This window comes from Sapajus apella, unplaced genomic scaffold, assembly GCF_009761245.1.
Source record: "Sapajus apella isolate SASKATOON/1434 unplaced genomic scaffold, GSC_monkey_1.0 scaffold31, whole genome shotgun sequence".
In the NCBI taxonomy this organism is placed as follows: Eukaryota; Metazoa; Chordata; class Mammalia; order Primates; family Cebidae; genus Sapajus; species Sapajus apella.
In genome coordinates, this window is record NW_022436971.1 from 927,601 (window position 1) to 945,978 (window position 18,378).

At 41.7% G+C, this 18,378-nt stretch overlaps 1 non-coding gene across 1 annotated transcript; it reads left to right on the plus strand.

Annotated features, from left to right (window-relative positions):
- The first annotated feature begins 9,464 nt into the window (after positions 1-9,464).
- Positions 9,465-9,605, plus strand: LOC116562138. The gene has a single exon (XR_004273789.1). It is a non-coding gene; the product is annotated as a U4 spliceosomal RNA (small nuclear RNA).
- The last annotated feature ends 8,773 nt before the right edge of the window (positions 9,606-18,378 follow it).

Sequence of the window (18,378 nt, forward strand, 5' to 3'; positions counted from 1 at the left end):
CCGCTTGAACCTGGGAGGCAGAGGTTGAAGTGAGTTTAGGATTGTACCACTGCACTCCAGCCTGGACAACAGACAGAGACTCTGTCTCAAAAAAAAAAAAAAAAAAAAAAGAAGTCAAGTGCATTTTAGAGAACAATTGCTGAGGATATTTTCCAGCTTTCACCTTAAATTTCTGGAAAATTTCTCAGAGGCATGAAAGGAAGTAAGAAAGCCCTGCCTTCTTTAAAGGAGCCTACAGAGCTCATACACTACAGGCAAAGGAGAGAGGAGGATGTTGGTTTAAAAATGATCCCCTCGTGTCAGCCCACTTGGGTATCCTGTATGGCTGTTTTCAGGAGTAAGGGGAAATAGCAAAGCTCTTTAAAAAGATTATTTTCCTGGCTTTAATTTGAATTAGCTTAATTAGATGCTTTTATCCTAACTACTAGCCAAGATAAACTGCACCCTCCAAGGAACCAGGGTTGTGATGAAGTGCAGAAGAAGGAGAAAGAGAAGTCAACTTGCAGCAAGAGCTCCTGCCCCAGAGCCTGGGTGGGGCATTCTGGATAGAGAACATAATCCCCTGGACAGAAATAAATTGGAAGAAGGGAAGAACAACAGGAAGGGATGAAAGAGAGGCACAGAAAAAAAAAAGAATCACACTCAAGACCAATTATAATATAATTACTTGGTAACTTCACTCAAGAGCAGGGCTGTGGGTCTTCCCCAAGTTTTCCCTTTCTAGAGATATCAGGGTGAAAACTAAGGGTCCATCTTGGCCAGGCGTGGTGGCTCATGCCTGTAATCCCAGCACTTTGGGAGGCTGTGGCGGGCAGATCACTTGAGGTCCGGAGTTTGAGATCAGCCTGGCCAACATGATGAAATGCCGTCTCTACTAAAAATACAAAAATTAGCTGGGCATGGTGGTGGACACCTGTAATTCCAGCTACACAGGAGGCTGAGGTCAGAGGATGGTTTGAGCCTGGGAGGCCAAGGCTGCAGTGAGCTGAGATCGTGCCACTGCACTCCAGTCTGGGTAACAACAGAGCGAGACTACCTCTCATGAAAAATAATAATAATAATCCATTATTTCACCTTTTTAAATTTGGGGAAAGGTAGACTGCCATTTCCACCTTCATTCCCTAGGAACCTGTGCCAGCCTTGAACTTTAATTTTTCTGGCCCTTGCTACTAAACTTCATTCCTAGGGAGGAGGCAGAACCCTGGCTTAAAACAATGATGGAAAATGGAGAACAGAGCTTCTCTCTTCAAACCTGTTTCCATGGTCCACCCCACAGCCACAGCTACACGTCTGGCAGTTCCAGGAAGCCGTATCCTTCTGGGCATTTTCAGCTTTTGTGTCCTCCCTTTTTAACAAAGCAGCTCCTTGGGAGGCAGAGGTGGGAGGATGACTTGAGTGTGGGAGGTCCAGGCTGCAGTGAGCTGTGATTGAACTCCAGCCTGGGCAACAGAGTGAGAACCTGTCTAAAAAAAAAAAGAAAGAAAAAGACAATATGTAGATGAACGTGTGTAGCTATGTTTCAGTAAAAGAGTCCGGTTCTCACATGGACTCTAAGATGAAAATATATGAAAGGGGAATGATCATAAACTTCAAAAAACCCAGCACCTTGGTTTGAAAGAGCCTGGTGAAATGAAGGAGGGAAGCCCTTCCTACTTGGCTGCAGCACTGGATTCTGACAGCACCGTCTCTTCCTCTGAGTCCCCTGATTTACATAATTTGAATACCTGGGAATTCCAGAGCATTACCTCATAGCAAATGCTAGAAATGCCAGAATGCTGTTTCCCCAGAGGGAGCGGGAGGAGGGATGAGAACCGAGGCAGAGGAGAGAGAAGGGAGTTTAAAGGCTGGTCGCAGGTGCAGCTGCAGGTGGGGGAACTCTCACTCTGTCATGCCTATCCCTAGTGACACCCCAGGGAGATGACCAGCTTACTATTGGCACTCTGGGTCCCATTCGGTCAGAGGTTTCTCCTCAGAGACCAGGCAGGCAGGTTGACCCCCATCTGCCACACCATCTGTGCCTCTGTTGAGTCCCCAGACGGCAACACTCCCTCTCTGCCTCCCCTGCACAGCCTCCATCAGTGTCCAGCACCGATTCTCCTGGATCCCTTTTATCTCTGGTGCTGTCACTGCCCTTGGTCTCAGCAAAAACTCCCGAGGTGCGTGGGCTGTGCCAGCAGCCCTGGTCTCCCTGAAGGCTCCCAGATTCCCAGATGTCCACAGAAAGCCCGGGGAAGGCTGATCCTGCATCCCTGACTAATGATCATGCCTTCAAGACAGGATGCAGCCTGTGACTCAAACTGTGGAGGCTCAGCAAATGCAAGAGCGTGGGAGGGAGAAGAGAGGAACATGGAGGAAAACAAAGATGAAGAGGGGAAGAAGGCAGAGAAAAAGCAAAGGAAAGAAGGGTTTGGATTCTTGAAAACTGTAAAGCTGCCCTGCCGCTTGTGGCCTCCGTGGTGATTAAAGTATAAAATGATGAGATACCCATCTTCATACAACAGTCCTGCATCTTGTTGGATGTCACTCCAAGGGAAGAGAGGATGAACGTTATGTGAGGATGTTAGCGTAATTGCAGCTATTGTAACTTGCGCTACGATATCACGTATACTGAATATCCAAATTCAGATGTATATGGACAGTGAAATCTTAAGGACAAGAACCATGGCTCTTTTCAAGCTACAGAAGTAATAATGTATGCCAAAACTGTTTTAGTTTGGTCCTGTTCCAAGAATATGAGTCTGACCAGGAAGGATATTTAAAGACAAGTTAGGTTCAATCTTTCCATAGGAAGTTATGTCCATGGGAGGTGGTTATGACATATGTTATATGTGATGGTTTATAATAACAAACTATATTATAAAAAGAGATTTGCTTTGTATGTGCAGTATATATGGACACATAGGGGTTTGTATGTGTAGACTACAGGTGTGTAGCTATATTTAAAAGTTCATTTGGCTGTGCACAGTGGCTCACCCCTATAAGCCCAGCAATTAGGGAGGCCGAGGTAGGCTGATCACCTGAGGTCAAGAGTTCAAGATCAGCCCGGCCAACATGGTGAAACCCCATCTCTACTAAAAATACAAAAATTAGCCAGATGTGGTGGTACATGCCTGTAATCCCAGCTACTCAGGAGGCTGAGGCAGGAGAATTGCTTGAACCCAGGAGGTGGAGGTTGCAGTGAGCCGAGATTGTGCCACTGCACTTCAGCCTGGGTGGTAGGGTCAGACTCCATCTCAAAAACAAATTTTTTAAAAAAAGGTTCATTTAATGTTCCAGGACAGGGGTTCTAATCCTATAAAACCCACCATTAGCTCTTTTGAAAAGTATTTCTAACTTGCCAAAATGAAATTGACAAGGAATATAGCCTATATAATCAAACAGTTTCTTAAAATTCATATTTACCTACGATATAAAAGAGAAAGAAAAATAGTTTATAGTGAAATCAATTGTATTTTAATACATAAATACTAAGGTACAGCTAAACTTGAAGACATAAAAAGCAGGCAGATGCTTGTGCTTACTTATAATGAATAAGTTTGGATTTAAGAAAAGTAAAATGATAGTCATCATTTATCTTTTTTTTTTTTTTTTTTTTTTGAAACAAGGCCTCACTCTGTTGCCCAGGCTGGCGTGCAGTGGAGCAATATCAGCTCACTGCAACCTCTGCCTTCGGGGTTCAAGTGATTTTTGTGCCTCAGCCTCCTGAATAGCTGGGATTACAGGTACCTGCCATCACACCCAGCTAATTTTTGTATTTTTAGTAGACATGGGGTTTCACCATGCTGACCAGGCTGGCCTTGAACCCCTGGCCTCAAGTGATCTAACTGCCTTAGCCTCCCAAAGTGCTGGGATTATAGGTGTGAGCCACCATTCCTGGCCTCGTTATTTATCTTTGTATTTAATATTTAGAAATAAAGGTTAAGGTGGGGTACAGTGGCTCACACCTGTAATCCCAGCATTTGGGAGGCTGAGGCGGGAGGATCAGTTGAGGATAGGAGTTTGAGACAATCTGGGCAACACAGCAAGGCCCTATCTCTATAAAAAATAACAAAGTAGCAGGATGTGGTGGCATGCACCTATAGTTCAGCTATTTGGGAGGCAGAGGTGGGAGGATGGCTTGAGTGTGGGAGGTCCAGGCTGTAGTGAGGTGTGATTGAACTCCAGACTGGGCAACAGAGTGAGACCTTGAGAGAAGAAAGAAGGAAGGAAGGAAGGGAGGGAGGGAGGGAGGAAGGAAGGAAGGAAGGAAAGGAAGGAAAGAAAGAAAGAATGAAAGAAAGGAGGGAGGGAGGGAAGGAAGGAAGGAAGGGAGGGAGGGAGGGAGGGAAGGAGGGAAAGGAAGGAAAGAAAGAAAGGAAGAAAGGAAGGAAGAAAGAAAGAAAGAGAAAGAAAGAAAGAAAGAAAAAGGAGGGAGGGAGGGAGGGAGGGAGGGAAGGAAGGAAGGAAAGAAAGGAAAGAAAGAAAGAAAAGAAAGGAGGGAGGGAGGGAAGGAAGGAAGGAAAGAAAGGAAGAAAGGAAGGAAGAAAGAAAGAAAGAGAAAGAAAGAAAAAAGAAAGGAAAGAAAGAAAGAAAGAAAGAGAAGGAAAGAAGGGAGGGAGGGAGGGAGGGAAAGGAAAGGAAATGAAAGAAAAAAAGAAAAAAGAAAAAGGAAAGAAAGAAAGAAAGGAGGGACGGAGGGAGGGAGGGAAGGAAGGAAGGAAAGAAAGAAAGAGAGAGAGAAAGAAAGCAAGCAGGAAGGAAGGAAGGAAGGAAAGAAAAAGACAACATGTAGATGAATGTGTGTGGCTATGTTTCAGTGAAACTACTTACAAACACAGGCTAGATTTGGCCCATGAGTCATAGTTGCTGTGCTCAGTCTTAGTCTTTAAGATTCACACACTAAGGGTGTGTGCCTTGTTTATAATTAATCTTCAGCACCTAATACAATACCTGTTAAGTAAGTAGGTATTTGATAAATGCTTAATGAATAAATGTGTGGATGAATCAAATGCTTTGTTATCCAACATGGAGCTATGCCTTTAGAGAGCACCTTGGTGACATTCTCTCTGGCCTATACATAAAGCCATGTCTAGTTCCATGCTCTTGGGCTTTGCTTTTTAAACCACACGACCACTCCTTTTTTTTCTTTCTTTTTTTTTTTTTTTTTTTTTGAGATGGAGTCTTTCTCTGTCACCCAGGCTGGAGTACAGTGGCTCGATCTTGGCTCACTACAACCTCCATCTCCTGGGTTCAAGTGATTCTCCTGCTTCAGCCTCCCAAGTAGCTGGGACTACAGGCACACACCACCATGTCCAGCTAATTTTTGTATTTTTAGTAGAGATGGGGTTTCAGCATGTTGGCCAGGCTTGTCTTGAACTCCTCCTGCTTTGGCCTCCCAAAGTGCTGGGATTACAGGCATGAGCCACCACACCCAGCCCACTTCTATTATTTATTTCAATCCAGTCTCTCATTCTCCAAGAATAATGAACCCACTTGCCTATTTACTATACTACAGTCACCTTTCAGGAGGCTGGTGTACCCAAAGAGAGACCTGAGCTCCATGGTCCTATGTCTCTGCACGAAATCATAGTCAAAAACGGTGGCCAGCAACAAAAAGTATTTAAAAACATTTCCAGGCCAGGTGCAGTGGCTCACACTTGTAATCCCAGCACTTTGGGAGGCTGAGGCGGGCAGACCACCTGAGGTCAGGGTGGCCCATGCCTGCGATCCTGAGGCAGGAGAATCACTTGAACCTGGGAGCTGGAGCTTGCAGTGAGCCAAGATTGTGCCATTGCGCTGCAGCCTGGGCTGCAGAGTGAGACTCCGTCTGAAAAAAATTAAAAATAAAAATAAAATAAATAAAGGAGTTCCAGTTCTAGTTACATCCTTCAAAGTCTGTCAATAAAGACCTACCCATGACTGACAGTCACACTTCATAGAAATCTCCCTCTCCTCCATTCCTCTTGATCTTGGCGTCTCGTTCTCATTACTCTCGCCTCTTTTCCTTTTTCTCTAGTCAAACACTTGTGGCTCTTTACAAAGAGGGACACATATTGATTTAGGCCATCCGCTATTCTTTTATATTTACACTCCACCCCCTGCCCCCCTGTTGCTGAAGTGCAATTCTCTTTGGAGGCTTCTAGAGCTGCTGTCAGATTCTTCGTGATTCATAGTTTGTGCCTGAAATCCTTAAGGTTGAGGAATGGGGAAATTCTCTAAGAGAAGTGGCATTGTCACAGGTGAGAAGGGCAAGAATCCTCAAGCCTCTAGGCTCCCACTAGATGGTCTTCTTTGCCACAGCAAAAGAAAACGTGGGGTCATCTCTCTTCTCCCCAGGCTTCAAACATGGTCAATAAATTCTGGTGTGAAAAATGCCAAAAAATAAGCGGCCAAATATTCACTGTGATAGTTTGCCACATACTCTCTCACACTGAAAACAAATCAGGCTGTGAAGTCACTCATCTGAGCCCAGCTGGCTCACCGGAGCCCCTTGATTTGGGTTGGAGAGCAGCTGGCCCTCATGCACTGAACTCACTGGCCGGAGATCTGGATAAGCGGCAGAGGCCTGTCTGTACCATTTGTGTGTTGCTACTCCAGACCTTAATTCTGCCATGTGTTCGATTTTTCTAAGGGGCATTCTGGTTTCTTTTTCTCTTCTTTAGCCATCAATAATTCACCAATTCTGAGAATTCACTGGGATTGTGGAGGTCGTGATAATGTCTTCATTAATACTTTTAGTATAAAGAATCCTTACCTTATCCTGATTTAAGTGTCGAGATCTTCCAGACCGTGTGCCGTGGACCCCTGTTAATAGCCTACTCTTGATGAACACATCGGTGAACCTGCTTTCCTATCCTTGCTGAAGAATATGGTTATGAATCTGACATTTGAATCTCAAAAGTATCCATCCATCCTGCCGTATTTTCTTTAGAGAGTAAAGAAGCTACAGCCAGTTGCTGTGGCTCATGCTGGTCAACCCAGCACTTTGGGAGCCTGAGGCTGGCGGATCACTTGAGGTCAGGAATTTGAGACCACTCTGGCCAACACGATGAAACCCCCTCTCTACTAAAAAATACAAAAATTAGCTGGGTGTGGTGGCACACACCCGTAATCCCAGCTATTTGGGAGGCTGAGGCAGGAGAATCACTTGAACCCAGGAGGCAGAGGTTACAATGAACTGAGATCGTGTCACTGGCACTCCAGCCTAGGTGACACAGCAAGACTCTGTCTCAAAAATAAATAAATAAATATATAAATGAATAAATAAAATAAAAAATAAAACAGAAGCCTCATAGCAAACTAACAGTTTTTCTGTTTTGAAGTCCATTAATACCTTTTTTTGTATGTTTTATTTTGTTTTTTCATTAATACCTTTTCAAGGGAAACCCTGGGGATTGTCACTTGGTTTAGTGGCATTTCTCAGCCTTCAAGCCTTTTCATGCCTACACCATTGCATTGGCAGGTGTTGACCATGACTTAAGTCTTTTTCTCAGATCTTTGACCTTGCCCTCTCTATAAATTCCCTGGGTCTCTGGTTACCATTCACCTGAAGCAGCAGTTCCAAAGCCTACTTTATTTGGTCTCCATGGTGGAGCTGAGCAGAAGTCACAGACCTCTTCTCACCTTCCAGCAGGAAATGGGTTAAAAACTAGCATGTGGGCTGGACGCGATGGCTCACCCCTGTAATCCCAGCATTTTGGGAGGCTGAGATGGGCAGGTCACTTGGGGTCAGGAGTCAAGACCAGCTTGGCCAACATGGTGAAACCCCGTCTCTACCAAAAATATAAAAAGATTAGCTGGGTGTAGTGGTGCACACCTGTAATCCCAGCTACTTGGGAAGCTGAGGCAGGAGAATTGCTTAAACTCAGGTGGCAGAGGTTGAAGTGAGATGCCGCCACTGTACTCCAGCCTGGGTGACAGAGCGAGACTCCATAAAACAAAAAAAAAAAACTAGCATGTGGTTTGTAACTACAAAGGGTTATTTTTTGGCTTTTTCAATTTAATGTATTTATTAATTTGGTTCTCTTTCTGGAATAACTAGTGCTAAGCAACCCCTTGCCTCTCAAATGTGATTCTGATGCAAGTATCTTTTCAGAGGTATTGAATTGTGCAGCTGTAGCATGGGTTTGTCCTTCTTCCACGTCACACTTTAGCTGAAAGTCTTCGTGGTCAGGATAGAAGGTTGTTTTAATTTTAATGAGGAGTGTGCTGTCCTGGCTAGGCATTACTTTTGGTCTTCTAAGATGTAGTACAAAAATCAGAATTCTATCCTTTGACACCATCTAATTTGCTGGTTTGTTTCCAATATCTTTGTTTCCTTTTATTTCCTCTTCAACGTATATGTGTTGAGCAGTCAAGAGCTACACAGGGTACGAAATACAAAGAGTGTAAAAGGATTTTCAGTGGAAAGACAGTCTTCTACTCTTACCTTATCTTCCAGTCTCTCTCCTTGGGCGCACACAATTACCAAAGTCTCTCTTCTCTGTGTGTTCAAAACCATGAGTATTGAACAAACAAACAAACAAGAAAAGCCACACGGGGCGATGTTGTTTTGCACCTCGACTTTTTTTCTCTTATCTATCCCTTGTTGATGATTTCCTGTCAGTGACATGGAGTTGTCTCTCTCTTTTTTTTTTTTTAAACTAGCTGCCTGTGGTTGCCCTGTAATGTAGCCAGAGCCCCTGTTGGTGGATGTTCAGGTTGGGTCTGGGTTTTTAGTCTTTTTGTTTTCATAGATAAACTGTTAACCAGATGAAGAGAGGTAAAAATAGCTCCTATTCCTGAAAGCAACTTCAAGGTTGCCACCGATCGTGTAAGCTCCTATCAAGCTGTAAGACGTTTCTCACATAAGTCAGCTGGTGAGTGTTTAATGGCTCTTGGCAAGCTTTCTGTCAGAGCTTGGATCCGTGCTCAGGGATACTGTAGAGCTCCTAATCCACTGTATTAGGTCTACATATGGCTATTTCTGAATGCCCAGCTCTGTTTTTCCCTCTCCCTTTTCTCCTCTCTTTCTATGCTATCTATGAGAAAACACAAGAATAAATAGCAGAGACAAAAAGTGGCATAAGAGTTTGGAGGATGACTGGGCATGGAGGCTCACACCTGTAATACCAGTACTTTTGGAGGCCGAGGGGGGTGGATCACCTGAGGTCTGGAGTTCAAGAGCAGCCTGGCCAACATGGTGAAACCCTGTCTCTACTAAAATACAAAAAAAATTAGCTGGGCATGGTGGCAGGCGCTTGTAATCCCAGCTACTTGGGAGACTGAGTCAAGAGAATCGCTTGAACCTGGGAGGCGGAGGTTGCGGTGAGAGGAGATAGTGCCATTGCACTCTAGCCTGGGTGACAAGAACGAAACTCTGTCTCAAATAAATAAATAAGAGTTTAGAGGAAAGAGACATATAAACTGAAGAACCAAAAATATATAAATATATTGGAGGTAATATTTGAGTAGGGCCAGGCCGGGGGATGACAGAAAGGAAGAGTAGGTTTGTGCAGTGGCAGTATCGTAGCCAATGAAGTTTATCTGAGGCACGATTATTGCTAATTAAAAACTCTTCCCAATACCTCGCAGTGACAACTTGCAATATAGTAAGCATTGGCAATTTTTGACAGTCTCTACGGAGACTGAATTTAAAAAAAAAAAAGATAGGAGGAGTTAGTAAATTAAAGGCAAGGAAAACAGAAACAGCAAAGGCAAAGGGAGGTGGCCACAGCTCAAATTTAGCAGACTGCGAGATCAAGCAGACTGGAACAAACGTTTCATGCTGAGGAGAAGAGGCAGATGCGGCAGGATAGATAAGGTGGAACCTGATCTGGAGGATATGAATATATGGATGGCAAGCTGATATTTACTCTTAGAGGGTCTAAGATAAGTCTGGATATCTGGTAGCTGATATTTACTCTTAGAGGGTCTAAGATAAGTCTGGATATCTGGTATTCCCAAATTGTTCTTTCTCAGGAATGTCTTAATTATTATTGATCCTTTGTTCTTCCACATAAAATTTAGAATTATCTTGTCAAATTCTCTTTGGGATTGTACCTGTAATAGCACTGGTTTTGCAGATTAATTTAAGGGGAACTGACATCTTTACACTTTTATCTAACAATGAACATGGTATATCTTCTCATTTACTTATGTATTCTCTTTGTTTTTTTGAAACAAGGTCTTGCTCTCTTGCCCAAGTGGAAGTACAGCGGTGTGATCTCAGCTCACTGTCATCTTGATTTCCCAGGCTCAAATGGTCCTTCCACCTCAGCTTCCCAAGTAGCTGGGACCACAGGCACATGCCTTCATGCCCGGCTCCTTTTGTTTATTTTTTGTAGAGGCAGGGTCTCACTATGTTGCCACAGCTGGTCTTGAACTCCTGGGCTCAAGCAATCCTCCTGCCTCAGCCTCCCTAAGTGCTGGGATTACAGGTATGAGCCACTATACCTGGTTTAGGTGGTTTTTTTTTTGTTGTTGTTTTTTGAGACAAGTCTCATCCTGTTACCTAGGCTGGAGTATAGTGGCACGATCTCAGCTCACTGCAATGTCTGCCTCCCAGGTTCAAGCAATTGTCCTGCCTCAGCTTCCCGAGTAGCTGGCATTACAGACCTCTACCACCACACCCAGGTAATTTCTGTATTTTTAGTAGAGACAGAGTTTCACCATGTTGGCCAGGCTGGTCTCGAACTCCTGATCTCAAATGATCCGCCCACCTTGGCCTCCTAAAGTGCTGGGATTACAGCCGTGAGCCACTGCATTGGGCCAGGTTAGATATTCCTTAACAGCTCTCAATACAGTTTATTTTCTTTTACAGGTTTTACTAATCTTTTGTATGATATATTTGTTTTGGTTTGTTGCTACTGTAAATTATATTTTCAAATTGTATTTTCTGTCTATTGCTATTTTAGAAATATAATCAATTTATAAATATTGATTTTATATCTAATAAATTTACCTATAGACTTTGGGGGGTTTATATGTAGAGAATCATATAATTTGAAAATAATGATACTTTTGTACAGTCATTTTCAATCCTTATACATTTTTTTCTTTTTCTTTTCCACAGTTTCCTGAACTGGCTAGGTTCTTCAAGACAATGTTAAACAGAAGTGGCAATACTGGGTACCATTGTCTTTTTTAAAGGGAATGCTGCTAATGTTTTATCATTAAGAATCGGGCTTGTAGGCCGGGCGCGGTGGCTCAAGCCTGTAATCCCAGCACTGTGGGAGGCCGAGGTGGGCGGATCACGAGGTCAAGAGATCGAGACCATCCTGGTCAACATGGTGAAACCCCGTCTCTACTAAAAATACAAAAAATTAGCTGGGCATGGTGGCGCGTGCCTGTAATCCCAGCGAGTCAGGAGGCTGGGGCAGGAGAATTGCCTGAACCCGGGAGGCGGAGGTTGCCGTGAGCCGAGATCGCGCGATTGCACTCCAGCCTGGGTAACAAGAGCGAAACTCCGTCTCAAAAAAAAAAAAAAAAGAATCGGGCTTGTTGTAAGTTTTTAATAGATTGCTACTTTGGTTACATTTAGTGTTTAATTGTATGTGCCAAAATGTATGCTTGGTTTGGTTCACTCCCTTGGTCTTATTTTCCCAAACAAATTATACCAAAAAATGTATAATTTTGGTGTATGCAATTAAAATGTATAATGTTGGCATCTGCAATTAAATTATTGCATCAAAACTATAATCACTTTTAAATGGAAGAAATTTATTAAGGGCAGTAGCTCATGGAATCAATGGGTGGAATGAAGAAATAAAGAAGTTTCTGAGGTTTCACACAAACAACTTTCAGAACAATTCCACTGACATGAGCTGCTACTTCCTCCATGATCACAAAACTGCCGAAACAGAAAACTGCTGCTACAAATGCTGGCCCCAGAAGACACTGCCACAGAAAATCCCCATGACAGCAGCTAGCTCCAGAACCATGCCAATTCTCTCATAATTTATACCAGGAAAACGGATGCCCTGCACCCTGCCTCTTTCCCCACATGACTCGGTTCCAAATGAAAGTGTAACATAAATTCATCTCAGGACAGAAATTAAATCATATTAGGAAGATTTCTGATAACCATGGACTGGATTATTTGACCAGTATTTCTGCTGAAAACAACAAAAATGCTAAATAAAACATTTTGAATATCTTCATAAAAGCACCAAAGATATCAAAATCTAGAAATAATTCATTAAGTAAAAAATCTAAGCAAAATCTAGAACCCAAAGAAGTAAGCAGCCATTTTATACTTTGAGAGTATTTGTTTACATAAACTGTGAAACCAAATGGTAATTTTGATAGACTTATAAGGGAGAGGACAAAAAAAATCAAAGCCCAATGCAACCTAACAGACCCACATATAAAGCTGGACCCCAAAGGGCTACACCATTAGGATAAACATACAGAAGTAAACTGCCTTCTCCCGCTCATCCAGAGACCTATAGGAAGAGTTGCCGGCATGCTGAAGAAAGCAGGGGAAGATAAAAAAGAAAATCATCTTTGATTGGTGGAAACCATGAGCCAGTCCTCACACAGACTTGAAGCCTAATTCACATCTCTAGGGTGAACCAAGTAACCACAAGCCTTGGAATTAAAGGCATCTAAACTGGCATAAACAAAAACAAGTAAATCTTTTCTAGAGAAAGATAGCTTCATTTTATTTCTCAGGAGATCACTACAAGCAAAATGTAAATCCAAACTCAAAACTAACCAAGCATATAAGGAAATAAGATCATATGAGTGAGGTGCAGCAGAAACAACAGATAGCAGAAACAGACCAGCAAAGACTTCAGATATAGACCTTTTAGATACAGATCATAATATAACTATGCTTACTATATGTAAGTAAATAAAGGAATAGCTGAAAAATATTTTCAGAGATGAGGAAACTCTAAAAGTTGATAGAAACTTTGTTTTGTTCACTGCTATATGCCCAGTACTTAGACCATTGTTGAACACATAATAAGTTTTGAGGGAGTGGCTGAATATTTGCACCTAAGGCCTCCTGTCTGTGCTCATCTCAAATATCTAACTGCCTACTGGCCATCTTTAATAGGACATCCTTCTGTTTGATGACTTCAATTCCTATCCAACATTTACTGTATTTTTCCATTCTCATGCTGCTATTGACACAGAATTTTTCTCGGCCACTTTGCCAACTGGTGACCTGGACCTGTGACTGGAGGTACCCCGCCCACTCTATCCATCTGCGTTATGGCTTGTATCTGTGTTTGGCAGTTCCTGAGCTTACGTCCCGCATCCAAGAAGAATGAGGATATACTGACAATTCAAAGGGTGAGGTGGACAGAGAAGAATTTTTTGAGTGATGGAATAGATTTCAGCAGAGAGAGGATGTGGGGGTGGTTTCTCTCCCAGTATGAGTGAGTCTGGGGCTTTTATGGGCTCAGAATAGGGGAGTCCATGCTAATTGGTTTGTGAGTATGCAAAAAAGAAAAGTTAAAACAAGGGCACCACTCAAAGGTGGGCATGACAGTGTAAAAAACCAACTAGGGGCCAGGCGTGGTGGCTCACACCTGTAATCCCGACACTTTGGGAGGCCAAGGTGGGCAGATGATGGAGTCAAGAGACAGAGACCATCCTGGTCAACATGGTGAATCCATGTCTCTACTAAAAATACAAAAATTAGCTGGGCATGGTGGTGCACGCCTGTAATCCCAGCTCCTCAGGAGGCTGAAGCAGGAGAATTGCTTGAATCCTGGAGGTGGAGGTTGCAGTGAACCAAGACTGCAAGACTGCACTCCAGCCTGGTGACAGAGTGAGACTCTGTCTCAAAAAAAAAAAAAAAGAAAGAAAGAAAAAAAAAAGAAGAAAGAAAACCAACTAGGGAAGGCTGAAATAGGTGAAGGGTGGAGATCAATCAGAGGAAAGTGTCCAGGTTCTCAATCCAGTCCAGGAATTTACCTGGGACTGTCTTCAACTTGAAGGTCAGGTTTCAGTTCCCTCCTCTGAAGTGGTACATCTAACTGCCATTAGGATAAGGATGGTGACTGATCTTAACTGACAGGGAGTGCTGTTTTGGGAAGACAGCAGTCAGATCTCTCTCAGAGGCCTAGCTAAGGATTGCTAGTAAAACGGAGCCATCATCTGAGGCTCCAGTTGGATGACTGTTTGGAGTTTGATGGTCTGAAGGCAAGAAGAGATAAACTGGTTATTAGAAGACATGTACCAAACATGTACCAAAACGAAACAAGGGGGTAAGGACAGCTAAAAAAAATCCCAAGGCTACCAACATGCCCAGATAACTGGTGGCTATAGTTATGCCTGCTAAAATTTGGGTGGATAGGGCTTGGTTTTGTTAGCTCCTGTGATCTTATTTTCCCGAACAAAGAAATCTTTGGGTTATGAGTAATCTATTTATTCCAATCACCTGGCATGATTTGCAGGAAAATTGCCCAGAACTAGAATATTGATCCATATTTTTACATTATGCAGCCCTTTTGTTTCTTCTTAGCTGCAGCTGGAGATCACTGGTTGGTTCACAGGAATAAGCAGGGTTAATCTAAAATGTAGACAAAAACTTTTTTTTTTTTTTTTTGAGAGGGAGTCTCTCTCTGTCACCCAGGCTGAAGCGCAGTGGCACGATCTCACCTCACTGCAAACTCAGCCTCCCAGGTTCAAGCGATTCCCCTGCCTCAGCCTCCCAAGCAGCTGGGATTAATAGGCGCCCGCCACCACGCCCGGCTAATTTTTGTATTTTTAGTCGAGATGGAGTTTCACCATGTTGGCCAGGCTGGTCTCAAACTCCTGACCTCAGGTGATCTGTCCACCTCAGCCTCCCAAAATGCTGGGATTATAGGCGTGAGCCACCACACCTGGCCTGGCAAAAATTTAAAAACAACTAATGAGCCTAGAATTTAATGACAAGTGTGTGATAAGTTTTCTTTCTCCATTCTTCATTTTTATTAAAAACAAATCATAATAGAACCAAGTTATTTGCGAAATAAACTTTAATGTTATACTTGGCCTGATTATTTGCATAAAGTACAACAAGAATAATTATTTTTCACATAAGCTTTTTAAATTGGCTTTGATTTAACTCTGTTTCACAAGGAATCTCAGATAAGACATTTTAAAGCTGAGCCCAGCCATGGGTTAATACCCTCAAATACCTATGAGTTGGGTAAATTTCTCTCCTCTCGAGATCACAAGATAACTTGTGGATCCTGGACCTGTTAGAAAGTGACATTGTTTACTCACTACAGGTTAGGAACCATGTACAGGGACTGTATAGACAAGGTATGAGGCCAGATTTCCCAGGGGCTTTTATTGGCTCTACAAGTCAATCTTGATTCCATAAAGAGGAGCATGCCCTTCCTGTCAAAGCCTTGGTAAAACAGCCAGTTTCTCCAACTGCATCCTGTTGCAAAAGAAAATGGATTCTTATTGCACTGATGCAAATAAGTATATTGCCATAAGTTAAAACTCACAAATGGGGCAGGGACGGTGGCTTATGCCTGTAATCCCAGCACTTTGGGAGGCCGAGGCAGGTGGATCACCTGAGGTAAGGAGTTCAAGACCAGCCTGACCAACATGGTGAAACTCTGTCTCTACTAAAAATACAAAAAATTAGCCTGGTGTGGTCGTGGGTACCTGTAATCTCAGCCACTCAGGAGGCTGAGGCAGGAGAATTGCTTGAACCTGGGGGGTGGAGGTTGCAGTGAGCCAAGATCATGACATTGCACTTCGGCCTGGGCGACAGAACAAGACTGTCTAAAAAAAAAAAAAAGGAAAATAAGAAAAGAAAAAACAAAACTCACAAATAGTTTCCAAATTCTGGAAACCAGACATAGAGAAGCAAATTTTGTTCATAAGACTATCTTACTCAATTGTTAAAAGCTGTGAATAGTTCAATAAACGTTTTCCTGATGTTGAAAAACAAAACAAGGATTGGCAATGTTTTAAGCAAAAAGTTAAAAAAGATTACTTCAGTTTTCTATTAGTTCAGCCCATTCCATCAATTCTTGTTCTGCTTGATATTCATGAACATTTCAGCTCTTTGTGAGTCCTGTACGTTTTTCCTTGATTACAAATCTCCCAAGTTATCAGAAACCTGCAATTAACAGCACCTGTCAAAGTCCTATAGCTGATTATAAACCATCTTTTGAAGAGGATCAAAACAAGATTACAACAGTTGTCTGAGAATGACAAAATATCTTCAGGTAGTCACAGTCAAAAACATGACTGAAAAAGAAATGTGGTTATTTCTGTGGTTTACAACAACTTAACATGGTAACCTTAATTATGATTGACAGCATATAATCAGACATTAGAATTTTAGATACACCATATAATTTTGGAACATATATTAATATTATTCACTAAAATATAACCTGAAGAAGATTAAACCTTGTTTTTATTTTGGCAATCCCATGTAACTAAGCATGTCAGATAATCCTATTTACCTTTCTTTTGGATGCTCCAGGGGCCCTCTGTAGCATTCAAAAGATAGAGGTCAAAAAAGACAATTTTTGAAGGTAAAATTTCATTTTGGGAAGCATGTTAAATACATTAGAGGTTTAAAACACTTGATATTATGAAACAGAATTCCAGATTAACAGAAGTAATTTTATTTAGCTAAAATGATGACTCAAAAATTTATAAAAAGGCAAAAATCTTTAGTCATTAAGAGGGAAGACTTAGCTTTCCAAACAATCCGTTGTCTGTCTTCTTCTTCTTCTTTTTTTTTTTTTTGGTAGTTTATTCACAAGGCAAACAAAAATCTTTCATTATTTTTTAGCGTTACATGAAATCTTGTTCAAGGGAGAGAAAGTCAAATTTCTTCACCCTTGATTAGTCTACTATTAATGTCAACAAACCCCAGTTTTTAAAAATGAGTCCTCATAGATAATTCTATCAAATCTTAACCAGTTCGACTGTGACGTGAGATTCTTATAAACCTCTTACAACCCTGTACAAATTTTTGTTAAAGAGCATATCAGTGCCTTAAGAAAACCTTGTCGTGTTTTTATTCCAATGCTCAATTTATGGAAAAACCATATAAAACCCTTTTGAATTTAGTCAATATGCTCACACACATAATTTCTTTTGTAATATTAATTTTTTCTTTTTTTTATTCCCCTCCCCCACCTGTAATATTTTTACAAACCTCCCACAACTTGTTTAAACCTTTAGCTTTATCTTATTTAATCAGAAACAGTCTTTTAACCCTCTAAACTAGGCAAAAATTTACATTCCCATGCCTTTTTATAATCTTACTAAAAACATATTTTACTTCCCTTACACACCTTGCATGTAAATCTATTTTCAGTAGTCTCAATTACATGTTATAATGGTAACTGTTAACAAGTTTTAATTTTAATGTAAAACCTGTAAGTTTTTAATTATGTATTTGGTGCAGGTAAGATCTGACTCTTCCCAGAATAGTTTAAGGGCATGGTTAATTTCATATGTCCCCAGGCCTTACCAAACTGTAAGCAAGCAAGTTAAACAATTTTTTTTTTAAGACGGAGTTTTGCTCTTGTTACCCAGGCTGGAGTGCAATGGCGCGATCTCAGCTCACCGCAAACTCCACTCCTGGGTTCAAGCAATTCTCCTGCCTCAGCCTCCTGAGTAGCTGGGACTACAGGTGTGTGCCACCATGCCCAGCTAATTTTTGTATTTTTAGTAGAGATGGGGTTTCACCATGTTGATCAGGATGGTATCGATCTCTTGACCTCGTGATCCACCCGCCTCAGCCTCCCAAAGTGCTGGGATTATAGGCATGAGCCACCGCACCTGGCCTTAAACAATTTTCAAAAGCCTAAGAAGCAATTCATGATCTTAGAGCATTTAGCAAACCTAATATCTGAACACAATTTAGACTACATGTTTACATTTGAAGACATTTGTATTTTGCCAATAATCTTTAAATCTGTTTTTATTTCTCAAAGATTAATGTCACATGAACTAAAAGGCAATTTTTTCTTCAAAAAATATTCGATCTAAGCACTTACTTTTCTCTAAGCCCATTAATTAGAGCTCTTTTTAAATATAAACTTCACATATGTACACATATATAACTACACAGATAGACAGAAGACGATGCAGTAGTTGTAAGATTTTTCATCTGCTGGTTTCTTAATTGGATTACTGGCCGCTGGGTGGAACCCTTCAAGAAGCAGGGAAAGGAAATCATGCAGTTTCTAAGGTATAATAAGCAGATATATCTGGAAGATAAAAACAGATTTTGAGATGGATTTATTCGCTTTTAATTCTTGGGGTTTCATGAGGAAAACAGAGGCTTTCCAAGCAGTCCCATGCGAAGTTATCTTAGAGCCTCTCATACATGCATTAAGAGAAGCAAGGCAAAATAGGAAAAATAATTCAGTCGACTGAGAAGAAAAAAACCTTTTCCAGCAGAAAGATCCAAGAAGAGAAAAAAAAAAAAACATA